Source organism: Calidris pugnax, unplaced genomic scaffold (assembly GCF_001431845.1).
Source record: "Calidris pugnax isolate Ruff unplaced genomic scaffold, ASM143184v1 scaffold132, whole genome shotgun sequence".
NCBI lineage: Eukaryota > Metazoa > Chordata > Aves > Charadriiformes > Scolopacidae > Calidris > Calidris pugnax.
In genome coordinates this window covers 824678-845937 of record NW_015090910.1, presented here as the reverse complement: position 1 = coordinate 845937, position 21260 = coordinate 824678, and the positions used below count along the sequence as shown (strand labels likewise).

The window sequence follows — 21260 nt, the reverse complement described above, 5'->3', positions numbered from 1 at the left end:
CGGGGCTTTAAAACTTTTTAACTCGATCGCATTAAAAAGGTCAACAGAATTTAGCTGCACTTTCAAAAAAATAAAAAGGACAAAAAATGTCAATGGGTCTTTTATAGCTCCACAAGTCTCAGCCTTTAAAAATATGCACCTTGCTTAATAATTAGGCAGCTATATCATACTTTTACAAGTTGTTTGTATGCATAAATGCAAAGCTTAAGGACAGGGTGACAGGGACAGATGGGCGACTGCTGCTTGGCTACCATGGCCTGTAGTTGGGGTGGTCCCTGCTACCACATGGGGTCTCCAGCTTCGTGGTTCTGCTACTTCATGCAGAAATCGCTTCAGCACTTTGTGAAGATCAAAGACAGATATCCCACTTTCCTTAAGATTTCTATCGTTGTGCTGCCTACGTTGCAGGAGCTGGTAAGACTACAAAGAAATTAGTTAAGAGCCTTCAGCTCAGGAAAGTTCCAGAGAGGCTTGAGGTGATGGTGATGTGTTATCCAAAACTGAATGCTGATGTGTTAGGGTACACAATTCGTTAAGACAAGATCTGCTTTGTCCACTGATGGAGAAAAAACCCAGAATCTTAATATTTCTTTAGTGTTCTTAACTCCCCTATGACAATACCACACAGACAGAAAGAGCACATAGATGATGGTACAAAACTCTTAACTATGTCACTAAACTCCCAGCACAAAATGCCCTCAGCACCTGTATTAACAATAAGCCCTATTCAGTGCGATAGTTCCAGTAACACATTTACTGAATTGCATGCCTGCTAATTCTGAAAAACACCTCCCTGTGAGACAAGAATAAAAGATCTGACGTAAGCACGCAATTTACACCAAAGCTTTTACAGAGGAGTAGCTGCTTCTATACTTGCCTGGAATTTTCTCATCTAACAAAGCTTTGTAAGACACTATAATGCTGTTTGCTGAGGCCAGTTACAGTTTACATAAAGATATAATCTTATTTCTGAATTTTCCATTCTGTTTATGGTGCCACAACAATAGCTAATTGCCTACCTTCACAGAGTCACTGAAATATCAAAACCTCTTGAGTCCATCACCAATCTCTGTCCTCCTTGGATGTGACTGTGCAAAGGGACACTGTTACATGTGCTCAGTAGAAGCTTGTTGGGGTCCCATCACCTCAAAGTGATTAATTACCATTGTGTCTGCTTTAAGTCAGGAGCCTATTTATCATGGTTAGATATTTGTATGGGACATGTTTCTCATATATCTGGTGTTAGAGAATATAAAGTAAGTTTAAGATACATTTTGCCATGTCAGAGTCATAGAATCATAGAATCACAGAATGGTTTGGATTGGAAGGGACTTCGAAGATCATCCAGTTCCAACCCCCCTGCCCTGGGCAGGGACACCTCCCACCAGACCAGGTTGCTCCAAGCCCCATCCAGCCTGGCCTTGAACCCCTCCAGGGATGGGACAGCCACAGCTTCTCTGGGCAACCTAAGCCAGGCTCTCACCACCCTCAGAATAAAGAATTTCTTCCTAATATCTCATCTAAATCTCCTCTCTTTCAGTCTAAAACCATTACCCCAAGTCCTATCAAAAAAGAAGGAGGAACAGGGAGAGATTTCCCCACTAAGAGAAGCAAGGAGTTATTAATTAGCTAGTCAAGGGCTTTGCTCTAGCAAGAGACATTTGCATCTCCAAGGAGCTGAAGTAAAAACACTTATTTTAATTGAGAAGAATGATCAGATGGTCTCTTAGATAATGAAGAAAAATAATAAGTTTCAGGGAGAAAGCTTAGATCTGTCTGAGCTCCCTAAAATTTTTCAAAGGAGAAATTTCTTATAAGAGATACAACTTTGTCCCAAGGGAGGAGAAAGTAAGTAGAAGCCATAGGGCTAGCTCAGTCTTCAGGGTGTGCTACAGGCCTGCTCTGCTAGGTATGCCCTGGCCATGTCCCAGCTCTGTGTTGGAAGACCTAGGTACCACCCTGCTCCCCTTCAGAATTGTGGGGATGTCCCCTGAAGCTCAGACAGATTAAGTCATTTCTGAGGGCAGGAAGGAGAAAGTCACCAAAAAGGCAATAGCACCACAGACATTAGCATTTACGTGTCTGGGATCATGTGAAACCACAAGGTTTCTGCCTCTCCTGAGATTTGTTGGATAACAAATACCTCTCAGGTCAGAAAAAGCCCCTTTCCTGAGCAGCAGCCATCAGCCCCATCCCTCCTGTTGCCCAAGAGTAAGAGGAGCAGCATGTCCACACCCCAGACCTGTCTCACTTTGCAGTTCCTCTCCACCTAACTTCCACGTCGGAAGAAACCAGGCTGCGCTCACTCAGCCTTGGGATGTCAAAATTAACGTCTGCCTACTCAACTAATGAGCCTTGAGCTGGTGATTGAATATGTATCAAGCATCCCTCGTTTCTCATTAAAAAAGCCTGCTTTTGCAGATCTCAAACCTTTTATGCGGTTCTTGTCTGATTTTTTTTTCTTCAGTTCTTCACCCTGCTTTAGATTCCAGTCTTCCAGACAGAATTAGTCCCTCCTCTGCCCATATAACCAAAGAGACTTTGCCTTCACCTTAAAAGAGGATTAACCCCTTTTTTCTTCTGTATCTGACAGGACAATCGTGTTTATTTTGGTAATTTACTGATACCTCACTTTCTTAAATGCCACATATAATCTTGGATATTGATATATCTATTTAAAAATCTTTCTGTATTTGTTCTGCTCTTCTGGTGAAGCTAATGCTGCCAATCCCTTCCACCAGAGAGACAAAGCAGCAGCTTCCAGTGGGAAGACCAAAGCAGTGTAAAGGCTCAGCAGCTTCAGAGCTGGGCTGGTTGGCCCCAAAACACCTATACCTCTTAAATTGGTACAGAGTCCACTGGAATAGCAATTCACCCCCTGTACTGCTGTTTGCTGGCCACGAGATGGTCAGAATTGTGTCCCATCTGAATAAAAATACAACCATTTACACAGGGGGGCAAAAAAGAAGAACTCTGACTCTTTTTTTTTTGTAGTTATATAAATAGCTAAGAGATAGGATTCCAGGAAGCAGAGCTTGAGAATGTGTAGCTTGGTTCTTCGGGTTAAGATCAATAAAGAATGTACAGTGTAAATAGTACTGTCTGTGGAGATCTTTGTATCAGCTCCAGTGCTCCCTCTGAGAGGCGAGAGGCTCCTCAGAATACCTCAGGAGTCAGAAGCAGACAAAAGGTAGCAAAGCAGGGGAGGAGGACAGAGACGGTTAAAAGCAATTAGGAACTTCCCCACTATTCAGGAACTCGACAAAAGTTTCTTGGAGCACAGCAAAACTCCCAGGAGGAACTGCTCTTTTCTACCTGGGAATGGATTTCTGAAAAGTTGAATAGCTCCATAAAGGTGACTCCACAAGGTCAGAGGAATAAGAGATATCTCTAAGGAGAGCCCTGATGTTCTGTCTTATCTTTACCTACTGTACTTTGTGCTCAGGCAGTGTCTTCCCAAAATATTGCCTGACAACCCCAGGCAAGCAGCTCTGAAGACTATAGGAAGGATGTACCTCTGCATCTCACTGACACATGCTGAATTCAGCATCTGCAGATAGCTTTTTTTCCCCCGGCTAATTATCTATGAATTTTAAATTTAATCACCATCAAATATTTTCAGGTTCTGATTAGCTTTCCTTAAAAACAATTTAAATTAAAAATGAGCCTAACCACACACCCCTGGGGCCTGGGCAGGTGTCCTCCTACAGAACTGCTTTAAGAATAACCTTCCTTGGTGATTTAAGCTGACCCAGATGGTTTTCTGCTGAAACAGGCACTCACATCATCCATTGCAGCATATTGACTTTAGGGGAGCCAACTCCACCTGATGGCAGTACTTCCTACAGTGCTTCAAAAAGGTTCCCAAGAGAAAAGTCTCACTGAGTGCTCTGACAGCAAGTCAGAGCCTCTTCACGATCGATCTCTGTTTAAATGAAAAATCACAGTGGGGAAAAAAAAAAAATAAATTTAAAACAAAGCCCCCATGTAAAGTCTTGTGTCCAGGTCCAGAAACACAGGACCTGAGGGCCAGAAGCACACATAGGATCAAACAATGCAGTGATTCAAAATCCATACTTATAAAATATTTGGCCTGAAAGATGGGTTCCTCAAAACCAGCATTTTAATCCCTCTAAATCTGGTTTATAGCTCTACCGTCTTTGTTAATGATGCTTTAAATATTATCAACTTAATCTATAAACTTGGTACTTGGTTTGTTCCAGTGGAACAGAGACACAAAAGCTCCTGTTCATTTAGCTCAGAAACAGGATTGGGCTATTTATGCCTCTGTAGAAGTGCTTCTAGAGAGATATAGAATCAGAGAATCACAGAATAGTTTGGGTGGGAAGGGACCTTTAAAGCTCATCTACTCCAACCTCCCTTGCAATGAGCAGGGACATCTTCAACTAGATGAGGTTGCTCAGAGCCCCGTCCAACCTGACCTTGGTCATTTCCAGAGATATACATGCAGGGAGTTGGTTATTAAAAGACTGACAGATTGATTTAGGATGCCAGTTGCTCTTTGTAGTTCAGTTTGGGCCAGAGTTAGCGTAGCATATGGAGCTGATGTCCAGTTTCCAACTCACTTCATTGTGCCTCCTCATGTACTCACAGCACACTTGGACACCAGACAGGACTCCAGATTGTGTTTAGCAATGGTGGTGAAGAGGGTGCATAAGGAACCCTGCTCTCACCCCTGTGAACAGTCAGCCACAACAGTAGAAAAGCTGAGGTATCAAAAGGGCCAGGTTGGCTCCTCTTCAAGGGCTCTTCTTCAATGGCTCCTTTTCTTTGATGCCTGCTGAAGACCCTGCCAGTTTGTCTACCTTCTGTCCCCATCAGTGTGCTCCAGAACCAAGGTCACTGAGACCAGGCTGGAACGTTCCCAGTGCCTGCCAGTGACATCTCCCTGGGATCTTGATACGATTTTGTATATATTCTATCTGTTTCATTATTTCCTTTTTATTTTATTATCAATATTTCAAAGTGGTTTAGTTTTTCCCTAAACTCATAACTCTCTTTATCTCTCTTTTTCCTCTCCTTGGAGTGAGAGGTGGAGGAGAACATCTCTGGCTCTTCTTCCTCTCCTGGGAGTGAGAGGTGGAGGAGAGCATCTCTAGTCTTGTCATTGGCCAACTCAACCCAAACCATGACACCTGTTCCAGCACAAGCTGCCCTCCTTCTGCACCCTGCTCCTCTGCAGTGTCTCTGGCTCTCTGTAGAGGAGATGAAAGTGGGATTTTCCATTCAAAGGGAAGCATGGCCAGTTTGCTGCCTTCACTCACAGCCTCATGTTGCTGAGAGGGCCTTCTGACCTAGCTCTCACAGGGCAGGAGAGTGGCAAAGATGGGAAAAAGTTCCACCAGGGCAGAACAAGCCACAGGGCTGTCATTGCAGATATCAAAATCCACAGTACTATCACCTCACAGCTCTAGTATCACTTCAAGTTTCACACCTTTGATCCTATGGTGCTACTAGAGTGTGTCCGTCACCCATCATTAAGGCTACAAATAGAAGATGTCACTGGTGAAATGATATAAGAAAACTTGAAAGATTAAATATTTTTTGGAACAAAAATTTGTAATTTTTTTTTATTTTATTTTGAGACTGCTCTGTGCATCTGGCAGCACATATGGATAGAAGGTAGATACCTTTCTTGAGGTACAAAACAGGTTTTTGGTAGCCTTACTATTAGGTGTGCTACAGCAGTATCTAAGATCTCCATTTAAGGGACATGCACGCGTATGGAAAGAAAGCTTTGCCAAACAAGCATACGTGCAACCGAGACAAGACAGATAGAAGTGCTGTTGCCTCCATGCTTTATTCTCTTTTATCTTAGTGAAACTCAACCTTTCCACCAACATTTTCATCACTAGTGACCCATCTTCCAGTGCTGTCAGCAATATCTAAACTGTTGCCTCCATGCTTTATTCTCTTTTATCTTAGTGAAACTCAACCTTTCCACCAACATTTTCATCACTAGTGACCCATCTTCCAGTGCTGTCAGCAATATCTAAATGAGGTTCCTCTTCCCTACAAGTGAATTCGTGCCTTTTGTACTCGCCTCAAAACCCACTCAAGACAGCCTCTAATAATTTTCTCCATCAAATGGCAAAAACTAGTATTTAACCCATCCTATTATTGTCTTCTCATCATTGGCAGAATATTCTCACTTGGTGTCTGTAACTGGATGTCCTCCCAGGGAACCTCCTCCCTCTGCAGTTGCTCCTGTAGCAGGGCTCTGAAGGTGCTCATTCATCTTCTCTTTGACCCAGCACTCAGCAGAAGCTTTGCAGTCTGATTCCCTCTATGCTTTCTGCTTGTAAATAAGCCATACAGGTAAATAAAAAATCATCTGTTCTCTCTAGGTCATTGAACAATAGATTTATTACCCATCCATAGACGTCTCTCATTTAACTCAAACTAAACTAATAGTCTGTTGCACTGACATTTCCTCTTAGTGCTCTGACTTAAGACTTTAAGCTTAAGTGCAACATGTCCAAAGCAAAATCCTTTTTTTCTTCCCATTACCTTCAGCTTTGCCACTGTGGGAAATGCCATAAAGACTTAAGATTGGGAATCATCTTAGGTTTGACCTCCTTATCCTTGTCTACCTTGCCGTTCTCCCTGCATAACGCTTCTTCACAGCTGAAACTTATAACTGCATCCCTCACTACCTCATTACTTGTTTCCCACAATATTCTGTTCTCTGGCTTTGACAAATACCATCTTGCATTGCTTCTAGCCTGTCAGCTGCAAAGTTAGTTTTCCCAGCACATTGTTTTGACTATGCCATTCTTCTCCTTGCATTCTGCAACAACAAACAGAAGCTGCTCAGAGCCCTTGCAAGCTTTTGTGACTGATCCAGCCTCTCTCATTTACTGTATTTTCACATTTAAAGGCCACATTCATGTAAAAACAACCTTACCTCAGATATCCCCCTCTGCACCCTGCCTAAATATATCAATTTCAATTATCCATTGATATCTGCAGCCAGATTGCTAGCAACTGAATGTCAAAACCCAGCTTGCTTGGTATTTTCTGCAGGCTGAAGTGTGGAACCATCTGTTCCACCTCAACTACAAGCCATGTGATATCAGACTGGCCAAACCAAAGGCTGTGATGAGGATTATTAATGAGTGATACAAATGCTTCAATAGGCCAGTCATAGGATAAATTTGCTGCTCACAGAATCACAGAATGATACGGGGTTGGGAAGGGACCTCTGGAGATCATCCAGTCCAACTCCCTGCCACAGCAGGTCACCCAGAGCAGGTCCCACAGGAACGTGTCCAGGGGGGTTTGAATGTCTCCAGAGAAGGAGACTCCACCACCTCTCTGGGCAGCCTCTGCCAGGGCTCTGCCACCCTCAGAGGAAAGATGTTCCTCCTCATGTTCAGAAGGACTTCCCATGTTCCAGTTTGTGCCCATTGCCCCTTGTCCTGTCACTGGGCACCACTGAGAAGAACCTGACCCCATTCTCTTGACACCCACCCTTTAGATATTTATAAGCATTGTAGATTAGATAAAATCTAATCTCAAAAACCCATACGCCTGATATTTCCAGCTGTGGTACGTATTTTCTTGTTGTTGCCCAAAGAAGAGTCAGAAATATTCTCACCTGAGGAGCCTGCTTTGTACCATGCAAGTGAATGAGACTTTCACCACTGACCTCAATAGGGCTACGATGGATTTACATATTTAAAACTTGGTTTAGGATTAAAATCTCTACCCTAGAACATTGTGCAAGAAGGAGCAGCCTTTCTGCTAGAATTGGGACAGGTTTTCTCTTGCTCACACTTTCACTGACATTCTCTACTGTATGGCACATAAAAGCTGTGACATTCAACTCCTTGGGGTATAGAACTCCAGATCTCTCCCAGAGCCACTAATTATCAGATTGTCCCACACTTTAAGTCTTCTCTAATTATTTGTCTTGACTGGAACAAATTCATTTCATTCATCAGGACTCCATTCCCCTCCACCAGCTATAAGTTGTCAGTATTTTCCCTGATTTAAGCCTCCCAAGGTGTCTTTCCAGTGATACAAATCCAGCCTTCCATTGACTCAGTGGGAGTTTCTCTAGCTGATAATTACAAAACCAAATGGTGAATGCAAACATGACACAAAATGTTAAAATAATCTTATATTAGATAGAAAAAAAAATAAGAAAAGCTAGAGCTCAACCAAAAGAGGGTTCTTTATTAATAGGCATAGTTTTAAATAAAATTGAATTAAGGGATGATTTAATTTAAGGACTGTACAGAGACTGAAAGAAAGGGCTGGCCAGGGTTAAATGTAATCAAAGAGAGATCAGAAAAACAGTAAATTCTAAGTATTGATACTAAAAAAAAAAGTAACAAAATTGTATAAGCCATCTGTTGCCTGCACCTACTCAGAGTTTGATTCATGGGCAGAGGTACATTCAGGGAAATGTTGTCACCCTTTCCTGTCTGTATCATGCTCTTCTAGAACACGAATCCTTCACTATAGATTTTTTATCTTCCCTAGATCTTCTGTCATAGTTTTTGAGGAGAGTTGTAGCAGTTAGCAAAATCTGAGTGCTATCAATGAATTCCAAACCAAGATGTTTTACTCACTGATAAAATATTTCCTCTTTTGGTTTTGGTGTGTGTCTGTAGTCTGGCTGCAATATGTTGTTTTCCAAGTAATTATTTTCAGATAACATCCTGAATGATTCTTTAAACTGTCATTTATTCTTTTTCCTTTACCAAAATATAGAAAATATATTCCTTTTTTTGTTTCTTTCAACCCTCATATCCTGCACAGGTTGTTACTAAACACTGCTCGTCTGCCAATGAGAATGGAAAGCCCTTTTGGCTTCTTTTTGTGGCTCCAGACTCATGAATTTGGCTCCTCCCAAGAGGGCACACTGTGCACCCAGCTCACAAGGGGTACGTGATCATGCACGTTGTGCAGTCGGGGGGATCAAAATAACACTCTGTCATCACTACTGACTGCAAAAACTGGCACACCAGGTCAACAGCATCTCAATGGGTGGACCTTTGACCTTACGCTACTGCGGCCCTTAAAATTTCCCCTTGAAATTTGGTCCCCAGCTGGGCAAATCTCTCTGATAAAGTACAGAAGAGGACTGGCCATATCAAAAGGTTTTGCAGTCATAATAAATAAAGCGTTGGAGAGAAAGAACACATACAGAGATCAAAGGTGACATCATGACTCTTAGAGCATTTCTTCAAAGCTGCGATCGAGTGCACAGTTAAGCCCAAATGCACCATTACCCCAAAGTTACAGGTTACTGCCATGTCTGGTCTCAGTTAAAAGGCACTAAGGAGCTCACCACTCACACTCCCAGCTTTACTGCCCCTCAGAGAATTTCACTAGTCATCACTGGTCCCAAGAAGACGTTTCTTCCTCTCCCTAATCTTGTGATAAACTGCCATGGAGCATTATCCTCCTGCTCTTTAGATAAGAGAAACGTAATGTACTGGATAACCCAGCAATTTTTCAAGGCGTCCAGTGCCACAGTTTTAAGATTTGTAAGGAGCAGAGGATAAGGAATGCTTTGCTATATGTCAGATGACCAGCCAGATTTACTGCTAGACAAGATCACACATTAAAAGGAAGTTACTTGAGAAACATAGGTTTCCAGTCATGGAATACAGTTAGAAAAGTTAAAATGACAATGTATCATTAAGATTACACTTAACAATATGTGTTCTCCCTGACTGAATTCAGCAGCAGCTATGCTGTACCTCATTTTCTCTGAGATTTCGCTGGAATTTTATCTGCCACGATTGAGTTAAGATGGGATGATGTTGTCATTATGGCTCTTGTGTCTGCCACAGGCCTCCCTGCCCCACACTTGGGCATGGAAGAGTACAGAAAAAAAGCTGAGAGCCCCTTTCTGACTCATCTCAAAGCAGAATGTCTCATCTCTGGAAGAAAGCTTTTCCTCTTCTTTGCTTGTGAGTGCTGCCACACGATACTGAGGAACAAGGAATTACTTTACTGTCTCCCAATCTCTCATCCCAAGGCTTCGATGACAAAGATTGCCACTCAATCTCTCAGTTAACACATTCAGCCTGCCTCGTTAACATATGGAAACCAATGAATACAGAAAATATTAGAGGTACTACTTCTTTTTAGATCCATTAGTCTTATTCTGAATGAAGAAAAATAGGTGACAATTTGAGTAATGCAGATCCAGATGCATGCTTTTGGTTGCATGGATTTTATTCTACCCTAACAAGTTCTCTCCCATGAGGACAGGCTGAGAGAGTTGGGGTTGTTCAGCCTGGAGAAGAGAAGGCTCCAGGGCCTTTCAGTACTTAAAGGAGACTCATAAGAAAGATGACCTGTTGAGATAGGACAAGGGATAGTGGTTTTAAACTAAAAGAGGGAAGATTTAGACTAGGCAGAAGGAAGACATTTTTTATGATGAGGGTGGTGAGACACTGGCCCAGGTTGCCCAAAGAAGTGGTGGATGCCCCATCCCTGGGAACGTTCAAGATCAGGTTGGATGGAGCTCTGAGCAACCTGATCTAGTTGAAGCTGTCCCTGCTCATTGCAGGGCAGGTTGGACCAGATGGCCTTCATAGGTCCCTTCCATCCAAACTATTCTATGAGTCTATAACCAGCTGCTCTCCACATCATTTTGCACCTGAAAAACAGAAGGAGGTAGCTCATGGCAGAGAATTCACTTCGGGATACGCAGAAAAGGAATGTGACAGGAATTGCAAAGAGCACTGCGAATTCCCAACCTTTAGGTCTGGCCTGCAACAGGCCAGAATAGAACATCCTCTGAAAGCCAAAAGGATTAAAAATCCTGTCTGTCATCCTATATCGTGTTTTCTGCAACTATGGATAGGGTGGGAGGCTGTAACTGTCATCATATTTTGTTTCTGAAACACTAAGGGCCAAATCATGTGAGTCCTCTGATGAATTCCTACTCCCTTGGGAATCAGCTCTCCTAGGACTGACACAGACGAGTTCTGAAAAGTACAGGATGATAATAATAACGCTTATTTCCCCAAAGGAAGAAGGCTGGTGTTACTGTCTTCCTCAACAGGGGGGATCTGAGGCACAGAGTTACTCAGAGACAACCCAGTCTCTCTTCTGCTCCCACATCCACTTGATGGTCCCTCTTGAGCAGGACACTACTACAGGGCCCCAGGCCACCCACAGCATGGGGCAGCACCCATGAGGTGGGTGCTGTGGTGGGCAACATGGACATGGGGCAGGGGAGGAACACTGTGCCATACAGCTGGGGCAACCTACTGGGGCTAGGAAAGCCTTGAGTCTCCTTGAGGAGGTGAAGAGTGGTAAAATGCAGGGAACAGAGAAAAAAATTATATTCCCCAGGGTAGGAGGTCTCGGTGGTTATGCTGAGAGACTGCCTTGCATTGAATTTGAGCATTTCAAGAAAAAATGAAATTCATGAAACATCTTCTTATATGCAGTGAGAATGGGAAAACAAACTGTTAAGCCGCTCACGGAGGTCAGGCAATAAAAATGTATTTCTCTATCTATTGTTTCTTTTTGATCAAAACATCATGAAATAAGTGTCCAAACACTCAAAGACGTGGCTGGTACTAGACATCGGCTGTCCTTCAGACAGGCACCCTGCCCTGCCTCTGCCAGATGCTGACTAAATGAAGGAAAAAAGCATTTTCTTTTATCCCCCTCCCGCCCCCACCAGCTTTTTATAGGACCTTCCCAGCCTTGTGTGGGGCTTCCTGATTGAATTTGAGCATTTCAAGAAAAAATGAAATTCATGAAACATCTTCTTATATGCAGTGAGAATGGGAAAACAAACTGTTAAGCCGCTCACGGAGGTCAGGCAATAAAAATGTATTTCTCTATCTATTGTTTCTTTTTGATCAAAACATCATGAAATAAGTGTCCAAACACTCAAAGACGTGGCTGGTACTAGACATCGGCTGTCCTTCAGACAGGCACCCTGCCCTGCCTCTGCCAGATGCTGACTAAATGAAGGAAAAAAGCATTTTCTTTTACCTTCCTTATTCCTGGGCTACTTGCCAAGATCTTTCCCAAATCTCCGTGCCTCTCTTCCTTGGGAAACAGGACCTGGTCCTACCTCTTCCCCAGCAGCAGCAAGAGCCATCTCAGGCACCACTCTTGACCCAAGGTGGGCTACCATGGCTACGGGGAAGAAAGCCACCCCCCCAGTCCCCCTCCCGCCCCCACCAGCTTTTTATAGGACCTTCCCAGCCTTGTGTGGGGCTTCCTGGCTCTGTAGGATGGATGTGAACTCCAGCTGCTTTGCAAAATGAGCTTCTTTTAGCCCTAAAAGTTTTCTTTAGCACCTAGAAGTGCTCATGTTGATAAATGCAGGTCTCTCAGATAAAGAGCCACTGCCATATTCAGGCAATCTTTTAGAGAAGATATCATTTTCCTCTCCAGTATCGATGCTCCTTTTTTTATATTCTTTTATCATAAGCTCTGTAGGATGGATGTGAACTCCAGCTACTCCGCAAAATGAACTTCTTTTAGCCCTAAAAGTTTTCTTTAGCACCTAGAAGTGCTCATGTTGATAAATGCAGGTCTCTCAGATAAAGAGCCACTGCCATATTCAGGCAATCTTTTAGAGAAGATATCATTTTCCTCTCCAGTATCGATGCTCCTTTTTTTATATTCTTTTATCATAATTTTCAGTTTCATAAGTGGTTTTTTTTAGGAATACGTAACACATTTGGAAAAGGAAGGCACGAAGCCTGGTTTTGAAAAAGGTGGGTGCTAAAACTTCAACTTTTCAAACAACTGAAAAGAACACTTTGGATTAGTTGAAAAGCATTAAAAATCTACATTTTTTCTCTTATAAAACTAACTGCGTCCACACAAACCCCAGTGTTGCTCCTCTGCTTAGGAACACCCACTTCATTAAATGCAATGGGAAACACTGCGTCGTTCTTTCTACTGTCTTTTTAAACGATAGGTCTGAATTCTTACCCTTTAAGCAGAATTGTCTCTGGCCAATTCAAGCATTTAATCCCCATACAGCACTCAGGCAAGAATCCCATATGTAAAGGAAGTTGAAAGAATGTGAAGAACTTCCTTCTCTTAAATGAACTATTAACCATGCAGTTTGGAAAAAGTCTGGTGGAATCCCTTTAGGATCTTACCCCAAGACTGATTAAAGGAACTCAATTATATCCGCTGGCAAAAACTCCCAGAATATTTTGTGTACTGTAACTGAGGTGTGACTGAAACCTGCTACTCAGGCAGAAATCAATTCGCCATTCCTATAGCAAAATGTAAAACTAACTCTTATTTAATTGAAATAAATATTGCAGTTTAAAAGACGAGTTGGGCAGAAGGATCCTACAGGGTGTTGACTTCCAACTGTTTTCTGCGGGAGCTGAGTTATAGCAGCTCCAATTTATGAAGTAGTGAGAAGGTCTGTGATTTAATTAAAGACAGAAGAGATAAAATCCTTCCTTCATAAATGAAAGCTAATGCCCTCTAATTGTGTAGAGATGAGGAAGAATACAGAGATATGTGTGTGAGCCTTCTTTCCTTATAATACCCTTGAGTCCTTGGTTCTGGGAAATTGCAGGATGATTTTTTTTTTTCAAATATTCCATTCTGCTGTATGCAGAGAGACCCATTTGATAACCCAGAGCATCAGGAACTGAGCCCTAGATTTTTCTAAGCAATCTACCAGCTCCAGAAGCCCCCTTCTTTGGGTGCCCACTCTGAAAAACCTAAGGTGATGCCTCCATTGACTGAGATTTTTATTGTGCCGTTCAGTGTCCATTTTTAGCTGCAACTTAAGGAGTCCTGGCCAGGGAACAGGCAGAATAGCCAAGAGTTATAATTCCTCTCCACCTAATGCAGAAGCTGGGCTGGGAAATTAGCATTCCTCAGTGCAACTAGAGACAAGCAAAGTGTCAGAAATGCTTCCTCGGGGTTTTCAGGCACGGTGCAATCAGAACTGAGCAAAACTGTGGTGAGAAATGTGTCTTTTCTGTAGCAATGGTTGTACCCTCAAGCTGCCTGCTTTCCCTTACCTTCTGTTGGGTTGCCTCTGCGTGGTACAAAGAGGAAGCCTCAAGCATCATCTCAGCTGTTTTGTAGCTGGAGTGCAGGGCATCTTGTGTCCAAAAGAGGCTTCAGACACGCCCTGATGACACTCTCTTGTTTTCTTGAATGTTTTCTAGTTCTGCAATATAATTTTTGAGGCAGGTTTGACCTTCTCATAGGATGCAGGATATAGGACACAGGAAACAATACTGTCTTTTGCCTCATTTTCCATATGCCATCTTTTGTCTGCTCTTTTGTCTGCAGTTGTTTTCACAGAACAGTGTCCCCAGTGTGTCTTAAACAAGTATTTTTCTGACTTTTATTGTGCATTCATAGGCAGGATTATTTTTTCCCGTGTTACATTATTTTGGCCTTCTCAGCATCGTTTGTCTTTACTCGCTGATTTTCCAGCCTCTCCAGTGAAATTGTTGAATAGTGCACGTCTGAGACACATCTGTGGGGCTTGGCTGTTGCCCAAGAGGAGCACAATGCCTCCCCACAAGGTTCCTGTGAATCCCCAAATCACAAAGAGATCACCTCTTACTGGTATTTAAAAACAAGGAAGTCGTTGGGCTCAATTTAGTTCTATGTAAATATACCAAGAAGTATATTATCATGGTAATCTCATAAGGAACTAACGGTAGCTCCTGCTAAAATTTTAGCTAAAGCACAAGTACATAAATGAAAGAGACTGATTAACCAATTATGATGACTCCTTCAATCATCTTTTCCATTAGTGCGGGATTCATTAAAGTGCAGAAAACTTGCACAAAGGCCCTTCAGATCTATCTGTTTGATATGCAAGATCTAAACTTGGGATATGCACGATCGAGCTCTGACCTGACACACAGAGAGTTATTCCTCAAGGTCTCAAACCAGAAAAATAGCTCTGAAATGCTCACTTCAGCTGTTGAAGACGGCTCAGTGGCCATCTAAATAACCACACGTTGCCTATGGTGTCCATACATTCATTCAGCACGAAGCCTTCACGACAGATTCTTTTTGTGCTCTTGCTGTATATTGGCAGGTAGGTTCTGACATGCTAATTAGTTCAACCTCAATTAGACATTTAGTCTTCTGACATCTGGAACAGTGGCTGCCAGCTATTTCTCTTCTCATTTTTTCCCAAAAGAAGTAAAATGCTAGGTTACATGTTAAAAAGCTCGTCTGCACGCCTACGAATGAGCACAGAGATGCTGGCAGGGGGGAGGGGAAGCCAATAATACCCTCCATCAACCTCCAAGAGATGGTTGAGAGAGTTGGGGGGGTCAGCCTGGAGAAGAGAAGGCTCCAAGGAGATCTTCTAATGGTCTTCCTGTCCCTAAAGGGGCTCCAGGAGAGATGGGGAGGGACTCTGGACCGGGCAATGTAGTGATAGAATGAGGGGTGATGGTTTTAAACTGAAAGAGGGGAGATTTAGATTAGATACTAGAAAGAAATTCTTTGCTGTGAGGGTGGTGAGACACTGGAACAGGTTGCCCAGAGAAGCTGTGGCTGCCCCATCCCTGGAGGGGTTCAAGGCCAAGCTGGATGGGGCTTGGAGCAACCTGGTCTGGTGGGAGGTGTCCCTGCCCAGGGCAGGGGGCTGTAACTCGATGATCTTTGAGGTCCCTTCCAACTCAAGCTATTCTATGATTCTGTGATTCTAAGACAGAACATATGATTACTCAGTGAAAGACCTGCTGCCATGAACTTTGTCTGTTTTGTAGCTTTCAAAGCATTATTTGTACAAAGACAATAAAAAAAAGTCTTGTTCCTTTATAAGGGTGACTGCAAGGAGTCGGATCTCTGAGAAGAACAGCAAAGACTTTCTTTCTCCAGCTCTTGAAAATGACTCAGTAAGAGATTTTGATCTCTGTACTGTAAATTTGATATCCTGTGGATCTCCTCACCTCACCTATTGAGTTGCCTGTTATATTACATCTTTCTAGCTTAGTACGTGATTGATTAAAAAGCTTCATTTTTCGGCTGGCTTTTCTTTCTGTATGATCATTCTGGCCTAAAATGTTTCACACTCATTATTATTATTATCAGCCAGACTCGCTGCTGTAGGAGAACAACAGTGGATGTGTTTTGTTTTAGGTACTTATTGCTGGAATATGTAAAAAACCCTCTCTTTTATCAAAGTAACATAAACCACAGACCTTTCTGTCCTGAGAGACAGCTTATTAAGTGTATATCTCAAATACAGACTGTTCCCCTAAGGACAAGTGTCTACTTTATGGAATAAACACACACCTGTAATTTTCCTACATCTCTCTGGGTATGGTTCTTCTCTTGGAAACACTTTGCCCACCCATCTGCTTGGGGTCCCTACACCTGGGACTAGTAACCCCTGGAGTTTTTTTCCTTACACCCAGGTCAAGGCTTGGACTTCCAAGGCTTGGACTTGGTCAAAGAGGACTTCCTTGTCCTCTTTCCTTGCCACTGGTTCTCTTTGTTGGAAAAACCTTTTCTTCAGTCTCTGATGCGCTTTCAAGGGGAAGGGGATTTCACCATTCGAATATAGAACTACCCCCAGCCACGCTCCTCAGCCCTATTTGCTGTTGCAAATCACAATGTTTGCTCTTCAGTGTTACTACTGCTTATTTTTTCCACCTTATTGCCTGAAAGAGTAGCTTTAGAACAATCTGAAATTTTAGGTAAATGCGCTTACCTCTGAAAATATCCAGTCCTTTCTGACCAGGAGAGCAGCAGCTGTGAGCCAGAAGGTCGTAGGACTGCTCTACTAATGGAAGGCAGGTTGGCTTTTTGGAGGCAGGGGCAGAGAGGAAAGCAGCAATTGGCTGCTCCAAATGGCCCTGCTGGAGGCTGAAGGCCAGGCCAGCTTCCTCAGGTGCTGTGAATATGGTATAAATTGCCCAGAGAATTAGTTGACCTCTCTTTGCCCCATGGAGCCTTGGCACGTTTAGTCAAAGCATTTTCTTTTTCTCATACACGCAGAGAGGTAGAACTTTGGAAGCTGCTGCATGGCTCTACGAAGGTTCATTGCAAGGGATTTCCCCTCTCAATTTCTATATTCTGCATCTGTGTTTTATTAATTAGAAGAGTGAGAAATGCCTCTTAAGAAAACTTTAGGAATACTAGGAAAACAGTGCAGCTCTGGGCCTGCAAAGAGCTGCTCCCACAACTTCAACACTCGTATGTCTCACAGGGCCTGCGGGCAGCAACACCATCACACACATATCCCTTACCATGAAACATGGGAAGCAGGAGGTTTGCAAATGTGTGACCGACATGAAACCTCTGCACCCATCAGAGATTTGTCTCAACATCCTCATTTGACAATGTTTGAACCCAACGCAACAAATAAAGAGAGAAGAGGAAGGCAAGGCTTCAACAACGTGGGCTTAATTACCTTTGAAGTTTAACTGCAGGGTCATGAAGAGGTTCCTGGGCCAAATTAACACCAAGAGGCAAGGTCTTCTCAGCCCCCTTCCACAGGAGTAGGTGCACAGGGTGGACAGAAAGGACAACCTCTCCTACCAACCATTTCAGATGTTCCATCCTTCCAGAGGCCTGGTGAGGGAATGGAGAAGCAGGAGAGCAACGTCCTCAGGCCTCTCCAGAGCAAGTCAAACCTTTACCACCACATCCCTGAGCCCTAACATCATTTAAAACCCAGGTTCAGCCGGGACACACTCCACCAGTCACAAAGAAGCAAACAGCTCACACGGATCACCTTTCCTGCCCTAAAACGCACGACGAGAAGCTTGGAACATGTTTTACATATTTATATTTCCCAGCACTGAGTGATGTTTGCCCTACATTTCCTCTCTTTCACCGCGAAGAGATGCGTGTCCTCACTCTCCCTACCTCCCCCCGGGAAGGCTTTGCCGAACTAGATGAGGCTGCAAGGCCTTTCACCAGCAGGTTCCTCAGCAGGGCTCCTGTTTGCTGCTTCTCCTCTGGCCCCCACAGCTTCCACATGGGCCCAACCGCAGGCCTGGTCATCCAAAACCTTCCTTTGTGCAGAAAGTTCAGGGCCTCGGCAGAAACTTGGAAGGATAATTTCTCGATGAATTGGCTTTTCCGCTTCTCGGGCAAAATCCTCCCCTCACAACAGGGAGCCTTGAGCATCTGCTGCCAGATGCTGCTGATGAAGGGAAACTCCAGCAGCGAGGACGAGGAAAAGTCCAACTCCTGAACCTCGTTGCTCTCCAAGTCACGCAACTTCGTAAAACCTGAAAGAAGACTCAGCTCGTTGCGGGGAATGCTGAAAATACTCATTTTACACTCTCATTTTCCACATTGAGACATAGAAGCAGCCTAGTGATTTCACTGAGAATTTGGAGTAAACAAAACACATTCTACAGAACCGAAAAAATGACAAAGGAGAAGAGGTTAAGAATCATTTGACGCCACCTTCCTTGCTTTTTTCACCCCGTGTATGCAAAAAAGATAAAAATTTAAAAGGAACATAAGCACTTCAATCAAACAAGAGAGCGTTTTAGAAAATTCCTCTGAAGACATTTGTCCATAATAATTTCAGAGGGTAGTTTCTAGAAGAATAATACAGCAGGCCCCTTTTTTAGAAGTGTGCAATTTCGCAGAAAGTATTCTGGATTTCTCCAAATTACTGAAAACATGTATTTTCCACTGCTTTCATTTCTATCTCGCAGACTTCTTTCGTGCCCATGACCACGTCTTCCTCTTTACAGTTAATGGGAGTTTCAGAGGCACAGAGGGTCAGGCTCTTTCTTTACTATTCAATAAGGTAAATAAAACCTTACTACTTGAATGACTCTCTGAAGAATAACAGGTAGATAAATCATGCAAGATTTTTTCCAGTCTTTATAACATCCCCCAGCTAGAATACACACACACATACAGTTTTTAAAATTGTGTTGATCACAGTATCCACCGAGTGCTAAAATAAGTTTTGTTTGCTTTTAACAGAGTAATAAAAATATTTGTAAAAAAAAAACCACCTAAAATTTTAACCTAGGATAATATGAAAATAGTAAGAATTATACCTAACAGTAGTGATTGGAATGAAAGCAAAGCTGCCTATTAAAAATCTGACCACTGATCGAAGCTTGCAATTTTAGCCTTCATCAATTGCTTTCTCGAGTGACTCATCAAATCAGCATTGCCTAAAAAGTCAATATTGAGAAACCAGGTAAACCAATAAAGACTCCTTTCAGTCACACAATTGCTACCAAACACTCTTGAGAACACAGTAAAGCGTTTTATTGTTTATGCTCATTTTCATTTACACATAGGAGGAACAATCAATGCAGTTCTATCACAGCAGGTGGACCATATCCTGAAACTCGATAACTTTGACTGCTGAATACGTGTAGACCCATCTTAAGGTCTCATCAGAAAAAAATAAAATAAATTTAAAAAAATAGGGGGGGAAGTAGGGAGGAGAGTAATTTCACTAACATCAGTTAATTATGATTCATGGGTATTTATTTTGCAGGTGATACATCTCTTCTGAAAGAGCAAACTGCTTCACTTCTTTACAAAATACACTAAATAATGTAATTACTTGGAGGATTCTAAATTTCGCAGTGGTACATGCGGTAAGGGTGTGCAACCGACACAACATGGAAAAAACATGGTTACAACATCAAACTGCTACTTCTATTCCCAGCTGGTTTATGGAAAAAGGTCATTGCACTTCTTGTTTCCTGCTCTGGAGTCACGGAGTAGAAGCAAGAAGTATTTCCTTCGTAAAGGCAACGATGAGGACAGACTATAGATATGCAGTGCAGTTGAACAGGTCTACAACTCCCATTTCTACAGCGTTTGCTACTGTTTTGAAATACTGACACAACTTTTGCACACTGTCACTTCTCACACGTGTTCAGCCGAAGGAGTCATTTGCAGAATTTACTGCCATGCTCCTGCTTTAAAATGATGCTTTTTTTTTTTTTTTAAATTACTTTTTTTTTTTCTCCTCTTGGCCTCAAAAGTGAAGGGAGCAACTCTTTCCACTGAAAGAAAGAAATTACAGGCGTGCAGAAGTACAACTACGCTACCAACACAGACAGAGAGACAACTGTGCTCTTGTGCACACCCCTACAACCGGCCGGAGAACAAATTAAGAAGTTAAGCCTGCAAAATAAATGGAGTTTACTCTCAAACTTTTTTTTTTTCTTCAGTCCAGAAGAATTATAGACCTTGATTCGAGGTTGCCCTCTTTCTTTTTCTTTTTTTTTCTTTTTTATTTATTTTTTTTTGCAACTGATCTGCGTGACTATTGGAACAGCATCTCTGCCAGAGTCATTACACTGAAATGCAGAGCTGAGCAGTTTGGTGGCAGTATGTATTGACGGTTGGGTTTTTTTTTTTTTGCAGCATCATGAGTCTGGCAACTGGGCTTGGGGAAGTTTCAAGCAGTGGGTCTTTACAATAGCAACTTGATTCTGCAGACAAAAAAAAAAAAAGCAAAAGATTGGCAGAATTATTAAAGTATCACAATAAAGGCAAGGATGTATTCTGCAGAACGTGGCGCTGAGTTTAGAGCTAGGCGCTGGCAGCCACTTTTTTTTTTTTTAAATCAGAGGCACAGAAAGGCACAGCTTTTTTACCCGTGTGTGAAGGGAAATCTAAAGGTGTGGAGCCTTTTGGTGGTGGCTGAAAGGCAGTTTTCCTCCCAGGATGCCTGCTCCGCTCCCAGCGGGAGAAGCTGGAGCTGTAAGGAGGCCAAAAAGTAGGCTGAACTTTACAGGCAGCCTTCATCTGGGGCCTGTCCTACCTTTTTTTGCCCCCTTGTCCAAAAAAAAAATAAATAAATAAACCAAACCCACAAACCCGACACAAAGAGAACCCACCAAAACCCCACCCCGACGTTGGCACCGGGGGCTGCATCCCTTCCAAGGGGGTGGCATCCTTGGCTGCCTGGAGATGCTTCCAGCTGCCCGAGGGGGACCAGGGGATGCGGGATTTTGGGGGGGATGCAGGATTTGGGGCTGCCCCGGCACCGGTCCCGGTCCCGTCCCACCGCTTCCCGGAGAGCTCGGCGGCCGGGTTGGGAACGCCAAATGCCGTTTAGCACTAATTGGTGGGGCTGCCCTGGCCCCGGTCCCGGTCCCGTCCCGCCGCTCCCCGGAGAGCTCGGCGGCCGGATTGGGAAAGCCAAATGCCGTTTAGCACTAATTAGTCTAAAAACGGGCATTAACATCCCAAAACGGCGGCAGATGGGTTTAAATAGGTGGAATTAAGCGCAGATTGCTGTGAGTCACTCCCTGCGAGCTGGGGGGGGGGGGGGGGGAACGGGA

At 43.2% G+C, this 21260-nt stretch overlaps 1 protein-coding gene across 2 annotated transcripts in view; it reads right to left on the bottom strand.

The window, feature by feature from the left end:
• Positions 1–19199: 19199 nt before the first annotated feature.
• Positions 19200–21260, bottom strand: part of HTR1B (5-hydroxytryptamine (serotonin) receptor 1B, G protein-coupled) — a 3578-nt gene continuing 1517 nt past the window's right edge. Inside the window, exon 2 of one of the 2 annotated variants that reach the window (XM_014949361.1) lies at positions 19200–20405. The gene's annotated coding sequence lies outside the window, so the exon portion shown is untranslated. Of the gene's footprint in view, positions 20406–20439; positions 20675–21260 lie in introns of those variants that run through there. The other variant, XM_014949362.1, reaches the window with a different exon arrangement.